Source organism: Sphaeramia orbicularis, chromosome 7, assembly GCF_902148855.1.
Source record: "Sphaeramia orbicularis chromosome 7, fSphaOr1.1, whole genome shotgun sequence".
Lineage (NCBI taxonomy): Eukaryota > Metazoa > Chordata > Actinopteri > Kurtiformes > Apogonidae > Sphaeramia > Sphaeramia orbicularis.
Window position 1 is genome coordinate 10,061,756 of NC_043963.1, and position 25,444 is coordinate 10,087,199.

Sequence of the window (25,444 nt, forward strand, 5' to 3'; positions counted from 1 at the left end):
AACCAACGTTACAACAAGGGAATAGGGATGTAACAATAAGAAAACTTCATATCACGGTTATTGTGACCAAAATTATCACGATTATCATTATTTTTGCGGTATTATTGAAATTCTGCTCAAAATGTTCAAAAAGTACTAATGCACACACTGAAATAATTTAACCAAGTTGTATTTTGAAAAATAAAATAAAATAAAATTAAATTGGCACAATGCACTTTCTGTTGGCATAAATTTCAAGCATTAACCCTTAGTGGTCTGAGCCTATTTGGGCCGTTTTTCAGTACTTTTGATTTTGTCTTTATATACTATATACAGAAATGTTTACTATACCCATGTTTGGTATCTTTTTTTTTTCAGCACAACTTCATCAATCTTATCTGCCTATTATTTTTTTCACTTTAACCTACTATAAAAATATAAAAGGCCAGAAACACAAGAAAATATGAAATCCGATTTGAAAAATGTACATAATTTATTGCATAAATAACACAAAGATGTTTAACAAACCTTTTCAAAGACTTTAAAAGTGAATACTGGTTCAAATATTACGTATATAAAATCAAAATTGCAATGAATTAAAACTATACTCATATATTTGACATAAAAGCATATCTTTACATGGGCGTTTTTTCCCTTGAAGTGCGGTAATCAAACACGGTTATCATGATAATTAGAATTTAAACGGTAATACTAACCGTCTGCAATTTTACCGCGGTTTATCATTATACTGGTAATCGTTACATCCCTACAAGTGAAGAAGAGTTTTAAAATAAACATGGCGCGGTATGTGTGGACACACCAGGAAACGGAATCATTTTTTTAAATTTAGTACGAGGTAGTGGTGTGATATATAATAATAATGAATGTATCTGTAAATCAAGGTGAAATTTACATTTGTCACCATGTTTATGGAAAGGCTCCCCGTGTCATCGTGCGATAATAAAGAAACAAATCATTGCCTTTGTGATTTAATGGAAAAACTGACATTATGCGCTTCTGTTTTTTCAACCTTTAGTAAATATCGGTAAAGTTTTGTTCTTATGTCCAATGGAAAAGCGACTATTGATTCACCAGTAAAACCCATGGAGTTTGATAAATGACAGTGGATGGAAACACTTGGTTTATGTTCAGTCACTGATATATTTTACTGAAAAATTCACTTTTTCTTCAGTTTTCTCTGTTTCTAATATAATAACCCTCAACTTAACTCTAAGATTTTATGCACATCTACATGATCAGTGAATAAATTATAAGAAAATACTTGATTTTCACTGAAAAAATGCAAAATACAGAGGAAAATAGTCTCATAAATGGTGGTAAATCACTCAAGAAAAGTCAAATATAGAGGAAAAAAATACATTTTTGAATGGCCACAGAAGTAGCTCTGGGTCTTTATGGGTTAATAAAAATGCAATGGTTATTACTGGTGGAAAAATGGCTTCACTTTAGAAAGCAGTATATACATTTGTTCCTCAGCCTGTGAGAGCACGGAAATGCCAGTTTCACAAATGCATTAAGATTATTGAAACATCATCAGTAAAAAAAAAGTACAAGCGAGCAAAACTGTCACAGTCCTTTTGTCCAGAAACCCATGTGTATGCCCGCTCCCGTCCATTATCAAACATCCATTCCATCTTATTTGCTTGTTTGTTTACTTGTTCACCACCTTGTATACTTCCCATGCATTCAGTCGTGTTTCAATATTCACAATGATGTAAAACATGCACATCTAATATATTATTTAGTCACGTTCCCCCTGAAATAAAAGTCGCTGGTGTGATCCTGACATTGTATTTCCATTATTTTCTCTTTAAACATTAACCATGGCTTTGTTGGGGATGCATTTCATCTGCTGCTTAAGGATCCAAAGGGCCTGCAGGACGGGACAGGCAGACCATAATGTACATGTTGGCACAAGGTTTTTGCCTAAAATCTGCTGAAAATCCCTTTTTTTTCTTTTTTCAGGTCAATACTGTTTTGTGACTATAGTTTAAGGCTGTGTTATGATGCTGAGTGGGTACTTCTTCTATATTCAGGCTGATAAAAACAGAACAAGAAACAAACAATAGTATGTGCACGTTCTGTCTGAACCAGTGTACTGTATATTATCAACTATAGGCTCAAAAATGATGATAACAATGTTTATAATACAGATTTTTGTGTGTTAATAAAGTCAAAATTTGACATTTTTCCAGTTTACAGTATAATCTTGGACATTTTGGACAGATTCATATGTTATTTTACTTTTTGGGGTATTTTACTACTAAATATATTCATAATAAGTGTATACTATACTTGGATGATTGCTTTGGATGACTGATTTTGACTGAATTCAGGTCAAAACTGCGCTGTGACTATAGTTTAAGGCTGTGTTATGATGCTGAGTGGATACTTCCTCCATTCAGGCTGATAAAAACAGAACAAGAAACAAACAGTAGTATATACACGTTATGTCTGAACCAGTGTACTGTATAATATCGACTACAGACACAAAAATGATGATAACAATGTTTGTAATACAGTATTTTGTATGTTAATAAAGTCAATATTTGACATTTTTCCAGTTTACAGTATACTCTTGGACATTTTGAACACAGATTCATATGTTATTTTACTTTTTTGGTATTTTACTACTAAATATATTCATAATAAGTGTATACTATACTTGGATGACTGCTTTGGATGATTGATAAAAACCTCATAAAAGACACAAACATGGAAAAACAGTATATTCACACTACATCTGAACCCGTGTACTGTATGTTACCGACTAAAATCTCAAAAATGACAATAATAATGCTTATAATACAGCATTTTGTGTGTTTATAAAATAAACATTTGACATTTTTCCAGTTTAAAACATAATTTTGGACACAGATTTATAACGGTATTTTAATTTTTGGGGTATTTTACTACTAAATATATTCATAAAAAGAGTATACGATACTTGGATGATTGCTTTGGATGACTGATTTTGACTGAATTCAGGTCAATACTGCGGTGTGACTATAGTTTAAGGCTGTGTTATGATGCTGAGTGGGTACTTCTTCCACATTCAGGCTGATAAAAACAGCACAAGAAACAAATAGTATATGCACATTTTGTCTGAACCAGTGTACAGTATAATATCAACTATAGGCTCAAAAATGATGAAAATAATGTTTATAATACAGACTTTTGTATGTTAATAAAGTCAATATTTGACATTTTTCCAGTTTAAAATGAATTTTGGACATTGTGGACACAGATTCATAATGTTAATTAAATTTGTTGGTATTTTACTACTAAATATATTCATAATAAGTGTATACTATACTTGGATGACTGCTTTGGATGATTGATAAAAACCTCACAAACATGGAAAATCAGTATATCCACACTACATCTGAACCAGTGTACTGTATATTATCATCTATAATCTCAAAAATGACAATAATACTGTTTATAATACAGTATTTTTGTGTTAATTTCATAAATATGACATTTTTTCAGTTTAAAATACAATTTTGGACAGATTCATAATGGTATTCTACTTTTATGGTATTTTACTACTAAATATATTCATAATAAGTATATACTATTCTTGAATGATTGCTTTGGATGACTGATTTTGGCTGAATTCAGGTCAATACTGCGCTGTGACTATAGTTTAAGGCTGTGTTATGATGCTGAGTGGATACTTCTTCCATATTCAGGCTGATAAAAACAGCACAAGAAACAAATAATAGTATATGCACATTTTGTCTGAACCAGTGTACTGTGTAATATCAACTATAAGCTCAAAAATGATGATAATAATGTTTATAATACAGACCTTTGTGTGTTAATAAAGTCAAGATTTGACATTTTTCCAGTTTAAAATGAATTTTGGACATTGTGGACAAAGATTCATATGTTATTTTACTTTTTTGGTATTTCACTACTAAATATATTCATAATAAGTGTATACTATACTTGGATGACTGCTTTGGATGATTGATAAAAACCTCACAAACATGGAAAAACAGTATATTCACGCTACGTCTGAACCAGTGTACTGTGTAATATCAACTATAGACCCAAAAATGACAGTAATAATGTTTATAATACAGAGTTTTGTATGTTAATAAAGTCAATATTTGATATTTTCCCATTTTAAAATATAATTTTGGACAGATTCTTAATGGCATTTTAATTTTTTGGTATTTTACTACAAAATATATACATAATAAGTGTATACTATACTTGGATGATTGCTTTGGATGACTGACTTTGACTGAATACAGGTCAATACTGCCATTGGACATTGGACTGGACATTGTGGACACATATTCCTAAGGGTATTTGACTTTTTTATTTGCATTTTACTGCTAAATTTGTAAGTGTCTGATTTATTTGGATAATTGTAGTTGACTAAATTCTATGTGTATTAAGTAAATATCAACATAACAGCAGAATGTTGCTACTTTAATTTCAGTTCAAGTGTCAAACCAAATATATAACTTAATATTTTTGCTTTTATTCCTCTTGTATTTGTGATCATGTGTCAGTTTAGTTGCACTTATACATGAAATCCTGGAAATTAATCCCTAAAAAAAATGAAATACTGTTTGCAAACTAAGCAGAAAGTAAATTTAGAAGACATTTCAATTGGACCGATACACCTAAAAAAAAACAAAGAATGCTTGTTGAGGCAGGACTTTATTATTTTTGAGGGATTTAAGAGGCATTTATTTGAGCACAAAGAGTTAAAACATACTCTCTGTACCTTACCTCACTGTAAATCTGGGATATTTTTAGTTTTAAATGCCCGTTGGTGTCAGAAATCCTCTATTTGACTAAAGCCAAATACAGCCAAAAATATCTCCGGCACTGGAAAACTGTGTTATTTCCCAAATCACTTGACTGAGGTAGACCTTAAAAGTGTCGAGACCACCCTGCAGGGGCCCAGAAGAAAGGCCTTGTTATCCCAAAAGTTCCTATTCTGCTTCAGTGATTATACAAGCCACGGGTCTCCTCCTGAAGCGCTGGATGTCCGCTGATTGGAAAGCTCCGAGCTTTTCTCACATAGTGTCCGGACTGAATGCGAATCAGCCTCTGATTAGATCAAATTGCAGTGAGAGACGTGCGATCCCCTGTGTGCCCACCGCCGTACGGCCTCAGTGCCAGCAGTTAAATTGGACTGTGCAGGCAGGAAGCCCCGTCTTTGATTATACAATAATATCTATCGTATCGAAGCGTATGGGATTGTGTGTCTGCCCGCCACGAACAGAGAAGCTCTGACTGTGGGTGTCAGGAGGCAGATCCTGCTGACTTTGCCACCAATTTGATCCCAGCTGGTCGTGAAGAGCAGGACTGACCCTGAAGCCATGGACAATTACTCAGGCCTGTACATTACATTACGCCCTCTGATTCCATGATTTTCATACTTCGCCAAAGAGACGGACAACCTCATTTTAAAGCGCAGAGGTGAGGCGACACCTGACGACCTGCTAACATCCAAAAATGCGTCTCATTTCACTCTGTCGGGATGCAACCGGTGGCTTTGACACAGCTTAAAGTCTGACCAACGTAGCAAGAAAGAAATGAACGAGGGAAGAACGACCGCATGGAGGAGGTGTAAAAAAGTCAACTGACGCTTTATAATTGTTTATAAGTGATGATTCTAACTGGTTTAAAGTGAAATTTAAGACCTTTTTAAGACTTCTTAGAACAGAATTTAATGCCCATTTCCAGTGTAGGAAGTAGCGCATTACAAAAGTAAGGCATTACAGTAACAAATTATTTTTTGCTGTAACGCAGTCCAAGGTTCTAATAGTTTTGGATTTTTCATTATAGTTTAGTTTTATTTAGTTTTGACTTTTTTTTCTCGAATTCAGTTAGATTTAATTCATTTATAGAGCAGGTTTGCTAGTTTTTATTAGTTTTTGTTATTTTCTAAATGCTTAGTTTTAGTTTAGTTTTAGTTTCTTTATCTTTTCTCTTCTTCTCCGTCGTATTCACATAAATCCCAAACAGGACTCTGTTGCTTTCTCCCAACTTAAGTCTCCATGTTTCCAGGTAGAGTAGGGACCAGAAGACGACTGGAAACCACAAGTGAACACAAGTGTTAGTTATCGTCAACTGTTAAATATCATACGGTGCCAGCAGCTAAAATTGCTTGAGGGAAATAAATCGATTTCATATCAATCCGACGTTGACAAAGACGAAAACGAAGGGAATTTTATCCATAATTTTTATATGTTTTAGTTTGTTTTGTAAACACACAATACAGCTTCAGTTAGTTATCGTTTTTTCCTTTCAGTTATAGTTTTTATTTATTTCAGTTAACGAAAATGTTTTTACAATTCTAGTTTTCATCATTTCGTTAATGATAATAACCTTGACGCAGTCGTGTAAGGAAAACTTGCAACTAATGCTGTCTTCACATGCTATGAGAATTACGGTAAATACTGGTTAAGGACTCGAAAATTGGTCGTGAAGAGTAGGACTGACTCTGAAGCCATGGACAATTACTCAGGCCTGTACATTACATTACACCCTCTGATTCCATGATTTTCATACTTCGCCAAAGAGACGGACAACCTCATTTTAAAGCGCAGAGGTGAGGCGACACCTGACGACCTGCTAACATCCAAAAATGCGTCTCATTTCACTCTGTCGGGATGCAACCGGTGGCTTTGACACAGCTTAAAGTCTGACCAAAGTAGCAAGAAAGAAATGAACAAGGGAAGAACGACCGCATGGAGGAGGTGTAAAAAAGTAAAATGATGCTTTATATAGGGGTGTACAAAAATACTGGTTCTGCAATATATCGCAATATTTCCTTTCAAAATACTGTATTGGTATTAAAAAGTGCTGTATTGATATTTTTAGCTATTTATTCAAATGCAGATATTGTGGAGGTTCACTTTTGTTTTTTGCTTTTCTTTTATTTATTATTATTTAACACCGTTTTATTAAATAATGTTGGTTTCTTTGTTGGGATGGAAATAAAATAATGTTTTGATGTTAGTTCTGAACTAATAGAATATGAACGTTTGAACAGGATCTTAAACTGTAATGTCTGTGAAACGTAATTTCAGTTTGAACACAGGAACATTTTGTGATATAACATTAGATCCTTTTGGGATCAAATAAAAATGTGTTTAGTATTTGTATATACTTCTGGTGTAATTCAATTCTTCAAGGAAACAATCATTTAAAAAAAAAAAGAAACAAAACCAATACATAATTGCCGTATTAACAGTATCATGATATATATCGTATCGTGATCCTAGTATTGTGAGTTGTATGGTATCGCCAGATTCTTGCCAATACACAGCCCTAGCTTTATAATTGTTTATAAGTGCTGATTCTAACAGGTTTAAAGTTAAATTTAAGACCTTTTTAACATCTTTTTAAGACTTTTTACAACAGAATTTAATGCCCATTTCCAATGTAGGAAGTAGCGCATTACAAAAGTAAGGCATTACAGTAACAAATTATTTTTTGCTGTAGCGCAGTCGTGTAGGGAAAACTTGTAACTGATGCTGCCTTCACATGCTATGAGAATTACGGTAAATACTGGTTAAGGACTCGAAAATTGGTCGTGAAGAGCAGGACTGACCCTGAAGCCATGGACAATTACTCAGGCCTGTACATTACATTACGCCCTCTGATTCTATGATTTTCATACTTCGCCAAAGAGACGGACAACCTCATTTTAAAGCGCAGAGGTGAGGCGACACCTGACGACCTGCTAACATCCAAAAGTGCGTCTCATTTCACTCTCTCGGGATGCAACCGGTGGCTTTGACACAGCTTAAAGTCTGACCAAAGTAGCGAGAAAGAAATGAATGAGGGAGGAACAACGGCACAGAGGAGGTGTAAAAAAGTCAACTGACGCTATATAATTGTTTATAAGTGCTGATTCTTACACAGGGTTCCTACAGGTTTCTACAAGCTAAATTTAAAGGTGGGGTAGGACATCTTGGAAAACAGTTCGAGCAAGCTACATTTTGAAAATACTACTGCTACTACTACTACTACTACTACTACTACTACTACTACTAGGGCTCCTGCGATGGGGTGGGTGTCCCGTCCCAGTGCATTGAGCCGACCAGGTGAACCAGTGTTTTCCATCGCTGGAGTGTCTTGTGCCAGCTGCTCTGCGTCCTCAATGGTAACTCCATGTTGTTGGAGGTCGCCTGCAATGACGTCGAGCCATCAGGTGCAGGGCTTGCCTTGTGGTTGTTTCCAGTCTGCGGCCTTTGGATCAAACTGAAGGATGGCTCTTGTTGAAAATACACAATTCAAAAGTCCAAGCCCCGTTCTTCAGACACCGGCCCCGGCTCGCAGATCCATGTCAGCGTTTATGCTGGTAAGGATTTGCTATGGCACTGCGCCATGGCATTGTGCCCACGGCATTGAACCCCCCCCCCCCCGGAACCGTGCGTGTGCACCACTGACTAAAACAAGACTAAAAGTCATCAGTTTTCGTCCACTAAAACTAGACAAAAATAGTCTAGTCTGTAGAAATTATTCTGACCAAAATATGACAAATGCTCAGAGTTTTAGTCAACTAAAACTTTACTAGATGAAAAAACTATGGACGTGATTAAAACTAATAAAGACTGAAATGAGAGTTTGGCTCAAAGACTAGACTAAGACTGAAATTAAAACAGGCTGACAAAAGCAACACTAGTAAAAGGTCACAATAAATTGCGTCAGCCATTTTTCATATCGCTACGACAACAAAAGCACTTGAACACACCGCACTTGTAATTTTGAATTCACAAGTGGAAAGGACCATCTTCCTGATAGCATGTGAAGGCAACATAAGAGGTGAGAAAATTGCAATTCAGATTCCCGAATTTACCTCATTTTAGGATCTTTTCTCCAGATCGTGCAGGAAAATACTGTTGTGGAGGCGTAAACAACCAAGAAATTTGTGGAGAATGGATTGGTTGTCAGTCAGGCCTTCCTTCATTGTGCACAAGTGAGAAACTGACAAATGAAGCTTCACCCTCTTTCAGAAGTCACCTGCGCTAATCTTAAATGTGATTGGTTAATATGATGTATGACGCTGTTGCTAAGCAGAAGAAAGAAAATAAGATACAAACAGACAGAATGCAAGACCATGGAGTTGTCCTGGGAAGTTTTAGGGAGTTGGGTTACGCTGTATCTTGTGGTATCGTTAGGGACAAAGTAGCTAACAAAACATGCGGAATTGAGAAACTTAGAGTAAACATTCATATCTAGGCCTGTGGTTAGAAAGTGAATGAAAACTGAAGAGCTATCACAGGTGTCTTATAAACTAATAGAAGACGTATGGTCAGTATTAAAATCAGTATTAACAATACATTTTAGGTTGGGTTGCAATTTTTGTTGACGATACTGCAACAAATATATACTAACGGTAAAACTAATGATTATTGTCTTCTTTTTCCTTCAATACAGGAACCTATTTTGATCCATTAGAGTTTTCCAATGACTCAATAACATTTTTACGCAAGCATAAAAACCAAAATTTAACTCAATCTGTCTTAATTTTGGCAATAAAGCTTGTCCAATATGTGGTCACATGACTCAAGTGTGTAGACCAGGTGAAATAGAGGCCAATGAACTACCTGAACAAATAAAAGCTCTGATATTTGTTAAATATTGTTTGTTTATTGCAATACAGTCAATAAAAAAAAATCACCACCCTACCTACAATGATATTTCCAGTCCAATGTAATTCAATCTATCTTTTATGCTTATGGTAATTTGACATTTCTCATGATAATTATCAATATAAATCTTATTTTCTTAGATTTACTGCAGTTCATCACATCCTCCCCAGTATAATAAACATGCATCTACGTACGCTCATACACAGCATGCAGTGCGCACACTAACAATGTATCTGACGGTAAAAGTGAGCCATGGGGCGAATCTGAAAAAAGAGACAGGAGTGAAGGAAAAAAGATGATGATCATTAGTATTTGATGGATCTAATGACCAGGTGAATTTATGTAAAGCGGCGCCGGATAATGGGAAAGAGGCGAGAGGAAGGAGAAAATCATTTAGTGGGAGAGAAGAGGAGGGGGGAGTATATCAATGGCATGCTGAGGAGGAGGAGAGGGGGAGGAGGTTACAACAACAAGCTGAGAGGCATCATGACCGAAGATATAGATCAATAACCCTTCCATTATGTTTTGAAGAACAGGGAGATGAGAAGGGGAGGGGGTGGCGATGGGGGAATAATTTGCTTGATAAGTACGCGAGGTGGGGAAGCATGTATTTGTACGGGGTTCTGACAGGGTCACATAAACAAGTGGCAGCATCTCTCCCCGGAGGACCAGCGATGATGATGAGGAGGGGGGGGGGGGTGAGCGCCGGGACGTACTCCGGCAGCATCTCTCTGCTGGCAGGTAAAAATAAAAGTCAACAGGAAAGGGCTGGCGTGATAGCCGCCATCCGTTACGGCTAAATTGAACTGTCAGCCCCTCGGTGTCATTTCCACGGCTGGATGAGAGGGAGAGGAAAAAGCAGAGAGAATTATGGGGGTATTCACTGGGTGATCAAAGCTCGCAGCGGGAACGTTACGGCAAATTAACTCCCGAAGACGAAGACGGCCGAGCGAGGGTAGGGCCGTCGGAGAGACAGAAGGATAGGAGGATAAACAGGCCGAGGGGAAGCTGAGGATACGTATCTGTTTCCTCCGTGGCGTTAAAACCCATTCCATCAGTGGATGCATTTGGTTCATGTTAGCACCCATAGACAAGGCCGCTGTTTATATTATACCGGTACGAACGCCAAAGCACGGCGCGCTGTGTTTACAGAAAGCGCTGCAGCTCCCAACTTGATTGCATGTGATTTCGGATATACATTATGTGCAAAAATGTTAAAACAATTCATCGGTTTCACTTTAAGTCGGCCCCTACGCTGTCATTGTGCATAGATAAACATGTGCGTAGAAATACACACTGGCATACGGCAGGAAAAAAAGCCTGCTTCTGTCTGCGTGTTCTTGTGTCTTGGCACGGATATGCATGTTATTGTCAAGGAAATGTGGAGTGAGTTTAGAAAAAAAAACGTAAAAAATAAAAGTAGGCCTTGTTTCCATCAACTGGTCTGACGCAAATGAACCGGTCTTCACAATGAAAAGCACGGATCTTGACAATGTTATTCACTGAATTGTTCGATAAGGATATGAGTAGTAGTAGCATTCCTGCTAGACCTTGTCTAAATATCGTCTGTATACAAGGATAAGTTGTTTAACCAACGGTAGGAAACAGTTCAATTCCTGCCCCCTAGTGGCCATGGTCATAAAGGCTGAGGATGCCATGTGATTTAAGGTAGTTTAACCCTATAACACCAAATGTATCATATTTGACACATGAGTTTTGAAGCCCTCTACATGATCAGTTTGATATTTGTTTCTTGAAAAACCTGATGTATACAATTAGATACATGCAATGCCCAGATAATCCACCAGGGGGGAGGAGTTCATGCACCAGAGGCCTTTCCAGTGACACTACAAGACTGTTATTAACAAGGAAGGAGGCAGAACTGTGACAATTTTGAAAAGGAATTACCAAATTTTTTAGACATGTTTGTGTTACATTATGTTTTTGTTGGTTCAAAAATAATATTTGAGCATTGAGACCCGATGTATCAAATATGATACAAAACTGAAACTCATACATGGAAATTGATATTTGAAAAAAAAATGCTTTGAGTTGTTCAGAGGGACCAAAAAGGCTCCAGTTTCAAAGAACTAGAATTTTCTGTCGATGATTTAATGGTTCAGGATTTACAGGGTTAATTCAGTCTGCATTTTACCCACCCTAATATACACAGTACTTAGCATTAGCATTAACAATTAGCACACAGTACACATCAGGAGCAGTGAGTTGCCATGGAAAGTGCTTGGGGACCAACTTCATCAGTACAACATTCAGGAGCACTGACACTAGTATTAACCTATAATCACTTCTACACAGAGGTCCAGGAAAAAAGGTGAGATGGTGATCCCACCTTTTTTCCACCACTGACCAATTTCCACAGCCAAAGGAGTAACAGAGGTGAGACAGGCTGGACTTGTACACAGTTCTGGAATCAAAGGGGCGGTGACGTTACACAGTGAACAGTATGACATATAAAATGCACGTCAGAAATATACAGAGCATAGCAGTGTTGGCTCTCAGAACAAGTTGACTCGTCTTTCACTGTTCCACAAATGTTAGCCTGGATAGAGTGCCCCACCCGAAGTGACAACAGCTCATGGATTTCGGAATCTCCCCAGTTCGACATCTTTCTGGTTGCATTAATGTTTGTTTACTGTACACGGACCGCGCTCATTTTTAAATCACCCAGGCGTGGGGCTCGCACACGCAATATGTCATTCAATTTTATTTGTAGAGCCCTATATCACAACAAGGTTGCCTCACAGGGCTTTACAGAATTAGTTGGATATGAAAACAAAGAACAGTCAAATAAACAGCAGATGAAGGAAATGGATTAATATCCCAGGTCATCAAAACATCCCACCTTGGTTGCGGAACGAGAGGTACTCCTTTTACATAGCGTTCCAGAATCACGATTCCACCTTTATCACAGCTCTGTTATTACCTCCAGGGGCGTTAAAGAGGTAGGACCAAATGATCCGCCATCTAGTTTACACAGATGTCGTTCCGGAATACAGGTGAAATATTCCCGGAACAAAAGTGCTGTGTAAAAGGGGCTTATATGTACCTGTTTTTAATGATGGGAGAGATCGGAGAACCCAGATAAAACCCTTAGATGAACATGGAGAACTCAACACACAAAGGCTCCACAGAACATGGAACCCTCTTGCGATAAGGTGGAAATGCTAGCCACTATGCTACCGCGCCGCACCATATTAAGGTCCAATAAAACAACGCACTAATACGACTTTATTTCATTTTCCTGTTAATCTTTATCTCCTGAGACTGAAGTTGGTTTTCTCCAGATATGCACTTGAAAAAAATGTTCTAATGTGAGATTATGTAAAAAGATGTATGGCTTGTGAAAAAAACAGGACCATTATTTACTCTGGTGACTTTCAGATAGGGGCTGAAGGGGGGTGCCGTGGTTCGCACTGTCGCCTCACAACAAGAAAGTCCTGGTTTGATGGAGTTTGACAGAGTTTGCATGTTCTTCCTGCATCTGTGTGGGTTCTCTCCAGGTACTTCCTCCCACCACCCAAAGACATACACTTCAACAGTTGGTCAATCCAATCTAACTCATAGAGAGTGAATGGTTGTTCGTCTGTATAATATCAGTCCTGGGATGAAATGGTCACATGTCCAGGGTCTAGCCAACCTTCACCCATTGGTCGCCGGGACCCCCACAACCCTATTGAGGCCTATGAATGGATGGACTTTAGAATGGAAGAATTGGTCAAAAGCTATAAATCACCTTCCATTCTTCCATTGGAATGAATGGGATGAGATCTGTTGTTAGTCTCCTAAAGAGGTGGGGCAAGAGGAAACCATGTGACAATAAAACAGGAACTCCCTCTCCTGGGTTTCGTCATGATCTTAACAGGGTTTGTATGCATTTTTCGAGGACAAACTCAAGCACTTTTGCAGGTAATTTTCGAACTTTTCCAGCATAGCACCTTATGTCTGGGTTAAATACATATCTGCAGGAATACATACACTCAGGATTCTTATTTTTTTCACTTCTTATCACATGATGTACATTGTATTATGTTATAAACATCTAAAATTATGTTTCATAATAGCAAAGACTTTAGAAATGAAAGGCGAACACAAAGTTTTATCAAACAAAAAACAGGAGGCCACTTGGCATTCTGCAGACACACTTGCACCAAGACAAACATTAAGATCAAAATGTACCTGGAGTCAACGTGAGAACACCTGCTAATTTTCTTTTTTTGACATAAAGTTTTATTTTTCAAAATGTACTGCACATCTGTAAGCAGCTTTGGCTTAGTACCTAACCTGGCAGAGTTCATATTAAAAGTAAAATCAATCAATAACATCACAGAGCTACAATTACAAGCACTTACAAGCACTTAAACTAAAACTCAAGCACTTTTCACACTTTGAAAACATTAAAATTCAAGCATTTTCAAAGATTTCAAGCACCTGTATGAACCCTGTCTTAAGGATATTCACCTGTTCTAACTGTGACATCTCTTAAAGGATGAGACAAAGGAATAATTGGGTTTAATTATTCTGCACATACCTGTTGCTACTTGTTCTGTAAACCACTCGGTTCAGACTAACTTGGACCTCCCATTAAGTGCAATAACTTCTCTCAAAAAAGCCATAAAAACCACCTCAAGTGAGAATAAAACTTGGTGAAATTGAGGAAGTCTTTTTCCAATTTCCATCTTCATGCTTCAAATGCAAATAAAAACACAATGCACGGCTGTTACTTTGTGCACATGGTTGCACATACAGCCCCCCCCTCCACCCCAGCACCCCCCACCTCCACTCTGTCTCTATCCCAATGCTTAAATATTTATCAAGATTCCTGTTATTGTATTAACTATTTATTGATTTATAATTTAAAAGATTTATAGTGACTCCATAGAACTGCAGGGGTGAAAGACTTTCACCGCCGTAAAAAAAGGGACTCGTCCATGGCTATTTATTGTCTTATGATGTTAAATCTGAGCCCATTTGCCTCTTGGCCGTCAGAGAAAGTAGTAAAAACTATAGAAAGACAGAGAGCCACAGAGACCACGAGACAGAGAAATGAACCGGGCGGACAATCCACGTTCGATATGGCTTCTGGTTAGATGCCGGTGAGTGAAATCCTCCATCTCCCACCGGTGCCAGAGCTTCGGCAATGAAAATGTATTGCATTCCTCCGTCTCCGATTGATTTACATCTTCAGGCTCTTTCTACACAACCACGACTCTCACCTCTGCTGTCAGTGAAACGAAAAGGAGGAGGAGGAGGCCAACGCTTAATGCTTTACAAAATGCTAATAAATGTCAGTTCATACTCTGAATCAAACATAAATGAGATAATCACATGTGAAGTGGAAAAGATTGACTTCTAATCAATTAAAAACATTATTTGATTAAAATTTTCCTAAACTAAAGCTAAATTCCCTTAAATTCACTGCCATTCAACATTGGTTCCACTATTGTGTTTCGCACAGGCACATATTGTGATGAGTTGGATACAAATCTGTTGAAGACTGCAGTGCACATATTGTCTGTATATGTGATTTGACTAGTTTGTTGCGACAGGCAGACAGACAGACAGACAGACAGACAGACAGACAGACAGACAGACAGACAGACAGACAGACAGACAGACAGACAGATAGATAGATAGATAGATAGATAGATAGATAGATAGATAGATGGATAGATTTACTTATACTTTAATGTTGATATTGGTATTTCTATATCGCTATAAAAAAATTATATATACTCTTACACAGTTGTTATTGTTATTTCTATATAGATATGTTCTATATGTACTTTTAGTGTTTTTTTTCAGCTGGAATAAAGGACAACTTGTTTGTCATTTTCAGACATGTCTGTTTCACATCTTTACCATTTTTTTCAGCTATTCAAATAATCATTCAATTGAACCCAAGAAAATAAACTATAGATTAACCGATTGCAAAAATAATTGATAGCTGCTGCTCTAATCATATATAGTATAAATTATAAGGAAAATTACATGTTATTAGAAATGATCACCAATGATACATTGTACTTACATATGTTTACATTTAGCATATATGTAGTGGATTATGATGTAGAGTTATATATACGATTATATTGATTGATATTGACATATATACAGTTACAGAAAAAAATTATGAGACTACCTCATTTTCTTCTGGCACACATAAATATAACAGACACAACTGCACTGGTGTTGTTTATGCAACACAGCGTTTACGCAGTGTCACAACATTTATTTATGCCCACAGTTGTGTTAACTTTTTACCGTGTCTTGTACTGACCGAGTGGGACCTCTGTGTACAGTCGTCTCCATCACATCTCAAAGATTCTGTGGAAAAAAAGGTTAGACCACCCTTGTTTTCTTCAATTTCTTGTTCATTTTAATGTCTGGTACAACTAAAGGTACATTTGTTTGGACAAATATAATGATAACAACAAAAATAGCTCATAGTAGTTTAATTTCAGAGCTGATATATATCAATTTTCCATGTTTTCTTGATAACAACCAAAATCACTTCAGTTCTTACATCAATTTCTACGGCATCGTGCTGACAAAAACAGTGCTTTTAGGCATTCCATGTTTTCTTTTCTGTCTGTTTTAGTCACATGATACACACGCGTTAGTAACTGATTGCATAACTATTGTTTCTGATGAGTTATGATGGTCTAATATTTTTTTCTGTGACTGTACATGTTGTATAATTGTATAAGTATTGATTAACTGATATAGTTGTGTGTTGTATTGTAATAAAGGGGTTGGAATTGGAAGTGTTTACTTCTTCCAACTACTTTTCAGATGTGTAAAAAACACTAAAATTATCTTAATTATTCCTTTTGTATAATAGTATAAGTTTATTTTTTGGTTATCTTATTAATTTGCTTTTGTTAGTGGTGTATGTGCTTTTTAAACATCCGAAATAAAACGTACATTCATTCAAAGTGTCAGCGATGACGGACGTTAATTTAGTCAGATCAGGTTTTATGTCCACATTTTTCCACACCGGTGTTTTGACTTTGAAAACATATCCTGACAGGCAACAGTTCTTTGGCGAATCTGTGGAATTTGCGGTGGCACCGAAAGAATAAAAACAAAGTATTAGAGTTAACACGAGTGCAGCAAGTAATTTGTTCCCTTGTTAGGCAGGATTGGGACAGCCTTCTAAAAAAAACAAAAAAAAAAAAAAGAGGGGCAGATTCATCATAATTCAAGGGCTCAATCAAGAGACAAGGGATGGAGAGGGGGGATAAAAGTGTGCGGTGGCCGGCAGGAGGAAGGATGCTTGGCTCGGGGAGTGGTGGGCGATGGCAGGAGGGAGCGTGCAGAGAAAAAGAAAGGTGTTGGGAGTGAAAGGCAGAGGGGGCTTTTATGCAGTGCCCGGTGAGTGACAAGGAAACCATTAAGGGAGTAGCACTGGCCAAAGGGATTAAGTCCACACATGCATGGCTATTATTCAAGCTAATTAAAGGCTCTTTTTTCTGGGAGGCCAGGTTTACCTCTACAACAAAGCCAGCAGAGAAAGAAGCAGGAAACTGCTGAGGCGATTATGCCTAGCTGGCAAATCTTTAGCATACGCTGATCTAGGGGGGAGGCCGAGGCGGGGGTGAACAATTTAAATAACCTCGTGTGCACTTCGCTGAAAAATCTAATAAATGAAAAGCCATTTTAAGGGACTGTAAAGCACGGTCCTCCCATTATCTGTGATTCAACCTCTTAATATAATATGTTCAGAGTATTCGGAATTTCACAGTCATGATTCAGAGTTGATCAAATTGCTGGGTTTTAATTACATAAAACAAAAAAAGGGACTTGACATAAGACATAATACATTAAGTGCAGTCACTTTGTAGCAGCCCTGAGTCAGTTACGTTTAAAACATCTGTTAAAAAATCTTTTCCTGTCATTCAGGATTCATTTATATCTGAAGATTAATGCAAATGTTATTTAGTGAAGCTTCATTTTTACTTAAACTGGACTCTGTGGATCCTGTTACACTATGCTTTATCCATAATGCTGGTTTACACACTCACTAGCTCTATTTTATGTGAATTTGTAGAGCCTCTTCAAATCAGAGTACACACATTCATATGTTGCCTCTTATTTTTAACAGTTTAATAGATAAACTGAAACCCAACATCTCCAGTCTCTTATCCGATTGGACTAGTAATTACAGTACTACATTAAGCGGATGGATGGATGGATGGATGGATGGATGGATGGATGGAGAGACAAGTGCATGGATGAACTGATGGAGGGACAGATGGACAAGTGCATGGATAGATGGATGGATGGACAAGTGCATGGATGGATGGATGGATGGACAGACAAGTGCATGGATGGATGGATGGAGGGACAACTGTATGAATGGATGGACAGACAAATGGATGGATGGATGGACGGACGGACAGACGGACGGACGGACAGACAGACGGACAGACGGACGGATGGATAAGTGCATGGATGAGTGATGGACTGATGGATGGATGGATGGGTGGACAGACAAGTGCATAGATGGATGGATCAAGGGACAAGTGCATGGATGGATGGATGGATGGATGGATAAGTGCTTGGATGAGTGATGGACTGACAAATGGATGGATGGATTGACAGACAAGTGCATAGATGAATGGATCAAGGGACAAGTGCATGGATGGATGGATGGATGGATGGATGGATGGACAGAGACGGACAAGTGCATGAATGGATGGAAGGACAGATCACAATCCTAAATCACTCATTTTCAATATTAAATGCATAACTTCTCAGCTCAGTCCAGTGTCTTCCTCAAACACCGTATTTTAAACCACTGGCTGTCCACTGTCTTCACTAATTCAGTCATACAAAAAACATAGTAATTAACTGCCAAGATAGTTAAACTAAAGTACTGCAACCAGTGATACGCCTGTCCGACAGGGCCCACCACCCGTCTGCGGCAGGGGGGGTCAGTGGAGGTTCTGTCCCTGGTGGCTGTAAATGGCCGCCAAGTGTCTTTGCTGGGGGTATTTCACCCTAACAGCTCCTTGGAGACTGTGGAGGAACCGCCAGCCCCTGGAAAAGCAGGAGGCTTTACAAATGCAGACAGCCCCTAGGACTGACAGAGGGAGGGAGGCAGGTTAAAGGGAGGCTGGGGGGCGGGGGGCATCACTTTACTGGTTTTCCACCCACGCACATGCCACAGTGGATCAGTCAGCTGGGATTGCACCTGACACTTGACATGCAGCCAACAGAGCAGACAAGCACGGAGGGATGAGAGAGAGAGAGGGATGTTAGGGATGAATGACAGACAGCCGGCTGACTGGAGGAGGCGGGGGTAATGGGGTGTGAAGCCGAAGACCTCGGGAGACAGCGAGGGAGGCCATCTGCCCGTCAGCCCACGGCGGCCCACTCGTCTTCCACACCCACTCCCTCCCCATCCTTCACTGTCTCATTCAGTCACACACACATCCAAACAGTGCACTCAGCTCCTGTCAGGACCCACGCATTAACAGGCACATCCCCGACACACTAACTATCTGACACCTGTTGGAAATAGGCCACCGCTCACTCAAGTGCAATTCCAGAACGGGAGCTGAAGGTTACTTAAGGTAAAGAGTAGGGGTGTGTATCGGCAAGAATATGTCGATACGATACAAATCACAATACTAGGGTCACGATACCATATATCACGATATATCATGATACTGTTAAAAAGGCCATTTTTTGTTTGTTTCCTTTTTAAATGATTATTTCCTTGAAGAATTGAATTACACCAAAGATATGCACAAATGCTAAACACATTTTTATTTGATCAACACAGGATCTAATGCTATATCACAAAATGTTCCTGTGTTCAAACTGAAATTGTTTTACAGACATTACAGTTTCAGATCCTGTTCAAGTGTTCATATTCTATTAGTTCAGAACTAACAATGGAACACTATTTTTGTGCAATCCCAACAAAGGCACTAACATTATTTAATAAAAGAGTGTTAAATAATCCTACTATAATGGACGTTCTGTGTCCAACCGACACGTGTCCCGATGTTGCAGCACGGGAGGGTGTACGGGTGCAATGCCACTGTTGCACCACGGGAGGGCGCTATCATACAATAGCACGACGGGTACCGTGCCGCTAGTAATGAAAGTTTACTTTTTTCGCTCTGAAACACAGAGAAAAGTTTGGAATTGACCTTATTTATATATTATTGTGTTATATTGTCATATATGATAGATTATTTTACTGGTTCAGCCCACTTGAGATCAAATTTAACTGAATGTGGAACTGAACTAAAATGAGTTTGACAGCCCTGGTTTAGAACATGTAAATGGTTCCAGATATCAGTCTAGTAATAAATGAAATATAAACAAAAAGAAAAACAGAAAAACAAAAATGAACCTCCGCCATATCTGCATTTGAATAAATACCTAAAAATATTGATACAGTACTTTTTACTATCGTTACAGTATTGAAATATTGCGATATATTGCAGAACCGATAATTTCTTACACCCCTAGTAAAGAGGGAAGGGAAAAGAAGGAAAAATACTGGAGGTTTTTGTTTAGTGATGATTTAAGTCAAAGTCAAACAGCTTTAGGGCTCATTTATGCTCTATAATCAGGGGTCTCAAACTCGTGACCCAGGACCCAATTGAGGCCAACAGGATGATATTTTGTGGCCTGTTATTTGACATCAAATTTATCTTAAAATTGCTGGATATTGTATATATTAAAACATTAGACATGATTTATAAAGTAAAAAATAATACCATTCAAGAGTTCTTTAAATTAAGAGAGTGACTATAATTTAAGAGGTCTTTATATTTTTGAATGTATGAAAGTGAGGACAAATGTGAAATTCAGATGTATTTTGGTTGTGGGTGAGAAATTATGGAATGGACTTGATGAATTCAAGTTGTTCACTTCTCTGACAAAATTTTAAAAATACCTTGAGTATACAATCATTCTGGAATATTAAGTGGAGATGGTAGATGTGTTCTTGTTTTGTTATTGATTCTTTTGTTACAATGACAATGCTCATTGATGTACACATTTAGATTAATGTAAGTGGTGTCAGGTAAAAAGGATAGGTGGAAAATAAGCTTCTGGCCTATTCTTTTTTTTTGTTTTTTGTGTTTATTGTGGTTGTACTGCGTGCGGTGATTACTGTATACACCAAAAAAAAAAAACCATTCATTCATTCATTCATTCAAAGTTTAGTGTTAGTGCGGCCTGCACGTAGTTCTTAAATGCAACTTTTTTACTAAGTCTTGCCACGTTTTTATTTTATTTAGTTTTATCACTTATGGGATACCGTAGATCAGTGGTTTCCAACCTTTTTTGGTTCGTGACCCCATTTTCACATCACAAATTTCTGGCGAGCCCAGACATTCAAAACGGAGACTTTTTTTTTTCTTTCCGAAAATTAATTTGTTTTTGATCATGTAATAGTTTGCTATACTATGTTGCAAATAAACATTAATTTTAGATGACATTTAGTCTATAAAATGTATATTATTATGGACAGAGGCAGAAAAGACAGGTGTAGATTACTGCACAAAGTGAAAATTTTATTTTCCTTGGTCAGGATATGTACAGTCAGTCCAGCTTGGATTTACAAGGCTGACAATTAATACTGAATAAACAGTAACTCAAACTATGAATTATGAAAGAGCTGCAGCATCTGAAACCGACCACAATGAACATTTGACAGATAAATAGTGCCACAGTGCTTCAGTTTCAGCTTCACAGTTTGTCATGTCTTTTATGGATTGTGACTGTTTCTCTAAACTATTTTTTATTACTAAGTTTTTGTTTTGTTTTTTTTAATCAATTACTAGAAATTCCAAGTGACCCCATATGGGGTATCGACCCCAAGGTTGTAAAACACTGCTGTAGATAGTCTCGTGACAGCTTCCGGCCGCATTTGTTGTAAACGGTTGTCAAGCTAGCCAAGTGCGAAGCACCTGGGGAAGTATGAATTAGGGATGCAAATTATCGATTAATCCATTAATCATTAGTTGGCTGACCTTATCGATCAATTAACGATTAATTGGTAAGTGACGATTTTCCTGAGAACTGGAATTTCTCTTTCAATAGGGTCTATAAGAATAAAAGAATAATAAATATTGTTTATATACTTCATGAAAAAAGCATGTCATATTCCTTAATGATTGATTTATTGTACCACTGGATACAGTATAGGCAATGACATTTATGGAGTAGAAGTAAATAAAATCTGCAGAGGAATGACAAAATAAATGGATCTGAAGAGGGGCTGTTAAGAAGAAATGGGCATTTCTGACTTTGCATCACTGACATGATGGAGCGAGATTTCAGCGGAGATGCATAATATTTCTTGCAGTTTAAAGTTCAAACGTTTGTTAAAAACAGGTGGATTAATATGTAAAGGGTCAGAGATGATGATTAACTTTATTAATACCCAAGGGGAAATTCGTGCAATCAGAATAAAGGTTAAAACAAATAATGAGTGAATTATTTGACAGAATATTCAGTAACTCTTCAGTCTCTCACCCATCTTCCATTTTCGAACATTACAACTACTACTACTGCTACTACTACTACTTAACTAAAAAGCATAAAAAAAAGCAAAAAGCTTGAGCATTTTTTTCAATTAATTAGTAATATAAAATGTATTAAACATTGACACCGCTGTGTTTTGTTACTTCCTGTTGCAGCTGATGTATGCATGTGTAGGATTACTACTCTGGATACTTGAATAATTGTGGATTTTTAAAGGCTGATACAATAGCAATACTCAAGAAGAATCCAACCCAATCCAGCAGCCACCTCGCCCACTTCATTGGGAAAATTACTATTAGACTGTACATCAAGGTCAAATTAATTATTATTTTTCCACTAATTCGGTTATTTTCCAGTATTTCCAGCGGATAAGCCTAACATTAGCGATCTGCTAGTAGTTGTGCCAATAATTATGGATTGTACAACATTTGCGTCAATGAACTGGCCGTACCAATTAACCCTTAAAAACCTAGAACTTTTTTTTATGATTTCTCTAGATTTAAACTCTCCTACATGATTTATCACCATTTACTGTAAAATTATCTTTCACATTTTGCATTTTTCAGTAAAACTTGTTTTCAGGAACTTTCCCATATTTTATTTACTGATTATGTAGATGTTCATAAAAGCTCAGAGGAAATTCAAAGGTTATTACATCAGAACAGGGAAAAATGAGGAAAAATTAGATTATTTTCCAGCAAAATATATCACTAATGCATGTGAATCAATGTTGCAGAAGATCACACATTTTAATATAATTTTAAAGCCTTTGTTATACTGGAAATTTAAAAAGATGCTTCAAGTGTGCTGACTATATTAAAATTGTCATTTTACATTGAAATATTCGTAATTTCCCCGGATACCAAAGATAGGAGAGCCTTGGGACATAAATTTGTGCCTTGAAGTACATGTGGACGGCTAGGTCAGTAAGTAATGCTACGGTTTACGATGTTCAAATCTGAGCAGGAACACTTGCATTTTTTTCAACATTTTACATAATGAAACAGGGAGACGCCGGCAGATTAATCCATAATCGATAAAGAATTCTAACTAGCCATGGAAACATTAGCTTACCTCGTCATTGCTGATCACAGGGCTCATGCTAATGCTAACTAGCTTCTGTAAAGCAGGGTTAGGGTCAGTAATGAGCATACGTCCATGTGGACAATGGACTGTCTTGTGCCGTCTTCACCCATTGGCTGAACACCAACAGGAAATAGAACTTTACACACACATTTTTAATTTCATGAAACGAGTTATATTTTGCTTTTTTAAATGGAATTATGCGTTTTCAAACATTTCCCTGTGGTCTACATAAACTGTAAATGCTCTGCTTGGGTCTGAATTCTTCATTAATTCAACTCCACAGGTCCATCTTCAACCCTATTTCTGAGTAATGACACCAGAAAGGTCATTTTGAGCGCTGGCCCTTTAAATGCAAATGAGCCACTTCAGGCCCCACCCCCTCCAGGTTGTTGACCGTGCTGCTCTGCCCCGTTCAACCAACAACTGAACATTTTAGGTAATCAGCAGTTTGGACATATTTTCAGTTTTTACTACAACCACTGCTGCTGACAAACAATTACAGCGTATTCGGAGAAATGTTCGTCGGAAGTCTGGACCTTATATGTGCAAATGTGCACATAACTAATTATAAAACTAGGGCTGGGCAAGTTAATGCGTTATTACCGTGTTAACGCATTCATTAAATAACGCCGACAATTTTTTTTATCTCCTATTAATGCCGTTCTGCCTTTCAAGCAAGTCTTAGTTCATTTAAACATACGGACTCTTATTTTGAAACTCATGCTTTTATTTTGGTGCTCCACACGCACTGCAGAACCAAGTGCCGGTGTGTGAGAGGAGAAAAGTGAGCGAACTTTCGAGTAATGCTGAATCAAACTTTGTTTAACTCCTGCAGAAGCAACGGCTGTATGTATCAATTATTCTGTAGTTTGCTAAATAATTTCACATGCAAATGTGCCGTTAGAAACACGTTTATGACGTTATTTTGCATGTGTTTATTACAATGTGTTATTAACATGTTTAAGCTAATTCGTTTATGCTAGCATTCAGAGATGGGTTGCAAATTCTTTATGCAGGCTCACGCTAAGTTTATGTACATTCATTGGTTGTGTTTAGGTATAATATACCACCCTCTGAACTAACCTTTACTTATTTACATTGTGATTAGCTCGATGCTAACTTGAATGGGAAAATCCATAGACACGCTAACGATTAGCATTTACAGATTAATTGGATTGGACCCTTTGCCGGGCCATTTTTGGCCCCCGGGCTGTATGTTTGACACCTGTGCATTACAGTAACGCATTACGTCCAACACTGGTCGGGGGGGGGGGGGGGGGGGGGTGTTGATGAAATACTGTGATCTGGACCGTCCTCAGAGCGATAAACACAAACATGGCTCTGGCGTTCCTCCTTCCTGTGCTGCTTTAACAATCATCATTATTTCTGGCAGAAGCAGAAGCCCACAGACATGCCTTAGCTCCCTCATCTGCTCCTGTTCAACCATCCATCCATCCCAACCATCCGTCTGTCTGTCTGTCTGTCCGTCCAGGGGTCTGTTTCCTAATTACCCCTTCTCTACCTTCTGTTGGGTCTCTTCATCCGTCTATCTGCTGACTCTGGCTCTCTGTGATAAAAAACAGTAACACGGGAGGGGGAACCAAACTGCTTCTTAATTTTCCCTGACAGCCTCCTTTAAACACACAGGCTCAAATCCACACTCTAATTGAAAGCACATTCCTATTCCAAACAAATTAAGCACAATTAAGGCCCCTGAGTTATGAGTATCTATCACTATGCGATGTTTTTGTAAAAATCACGGCGCTCTAGATCAAAGTCTCTCGACCCCTCGGCTTAATTGCCTCATTAAGAGCTCCCTTCTTTGTGCTACGGGCTTCATAAATACAGGGTCTGCTCGTTTCATTTGGGAATTACACTAAAAGACGCCCCTTAAACTAATCGCTTCCACGTTTTCAATAAAAGTTCATCTGTTTTTAGGTAGGGAACAGAATGAGATTTTCCTCCATTTATAGAGCATAATTTGCAAGGGCCTTTTTTAGCTCAGAGTGTGATCTATCGCCACAGCTGTGACAAGGCACAAACCTGTACCCATATTTAGCTACTTTACAACACGTATTAAAAAGGCTTTCCTTACATTAAGACCCAAACATCCACCGTCGACCAAAGGCATCTGCTGGTCTAACATGTTTAATACCTGTTCACTCACTAATCCTATCAATACGTGTAAA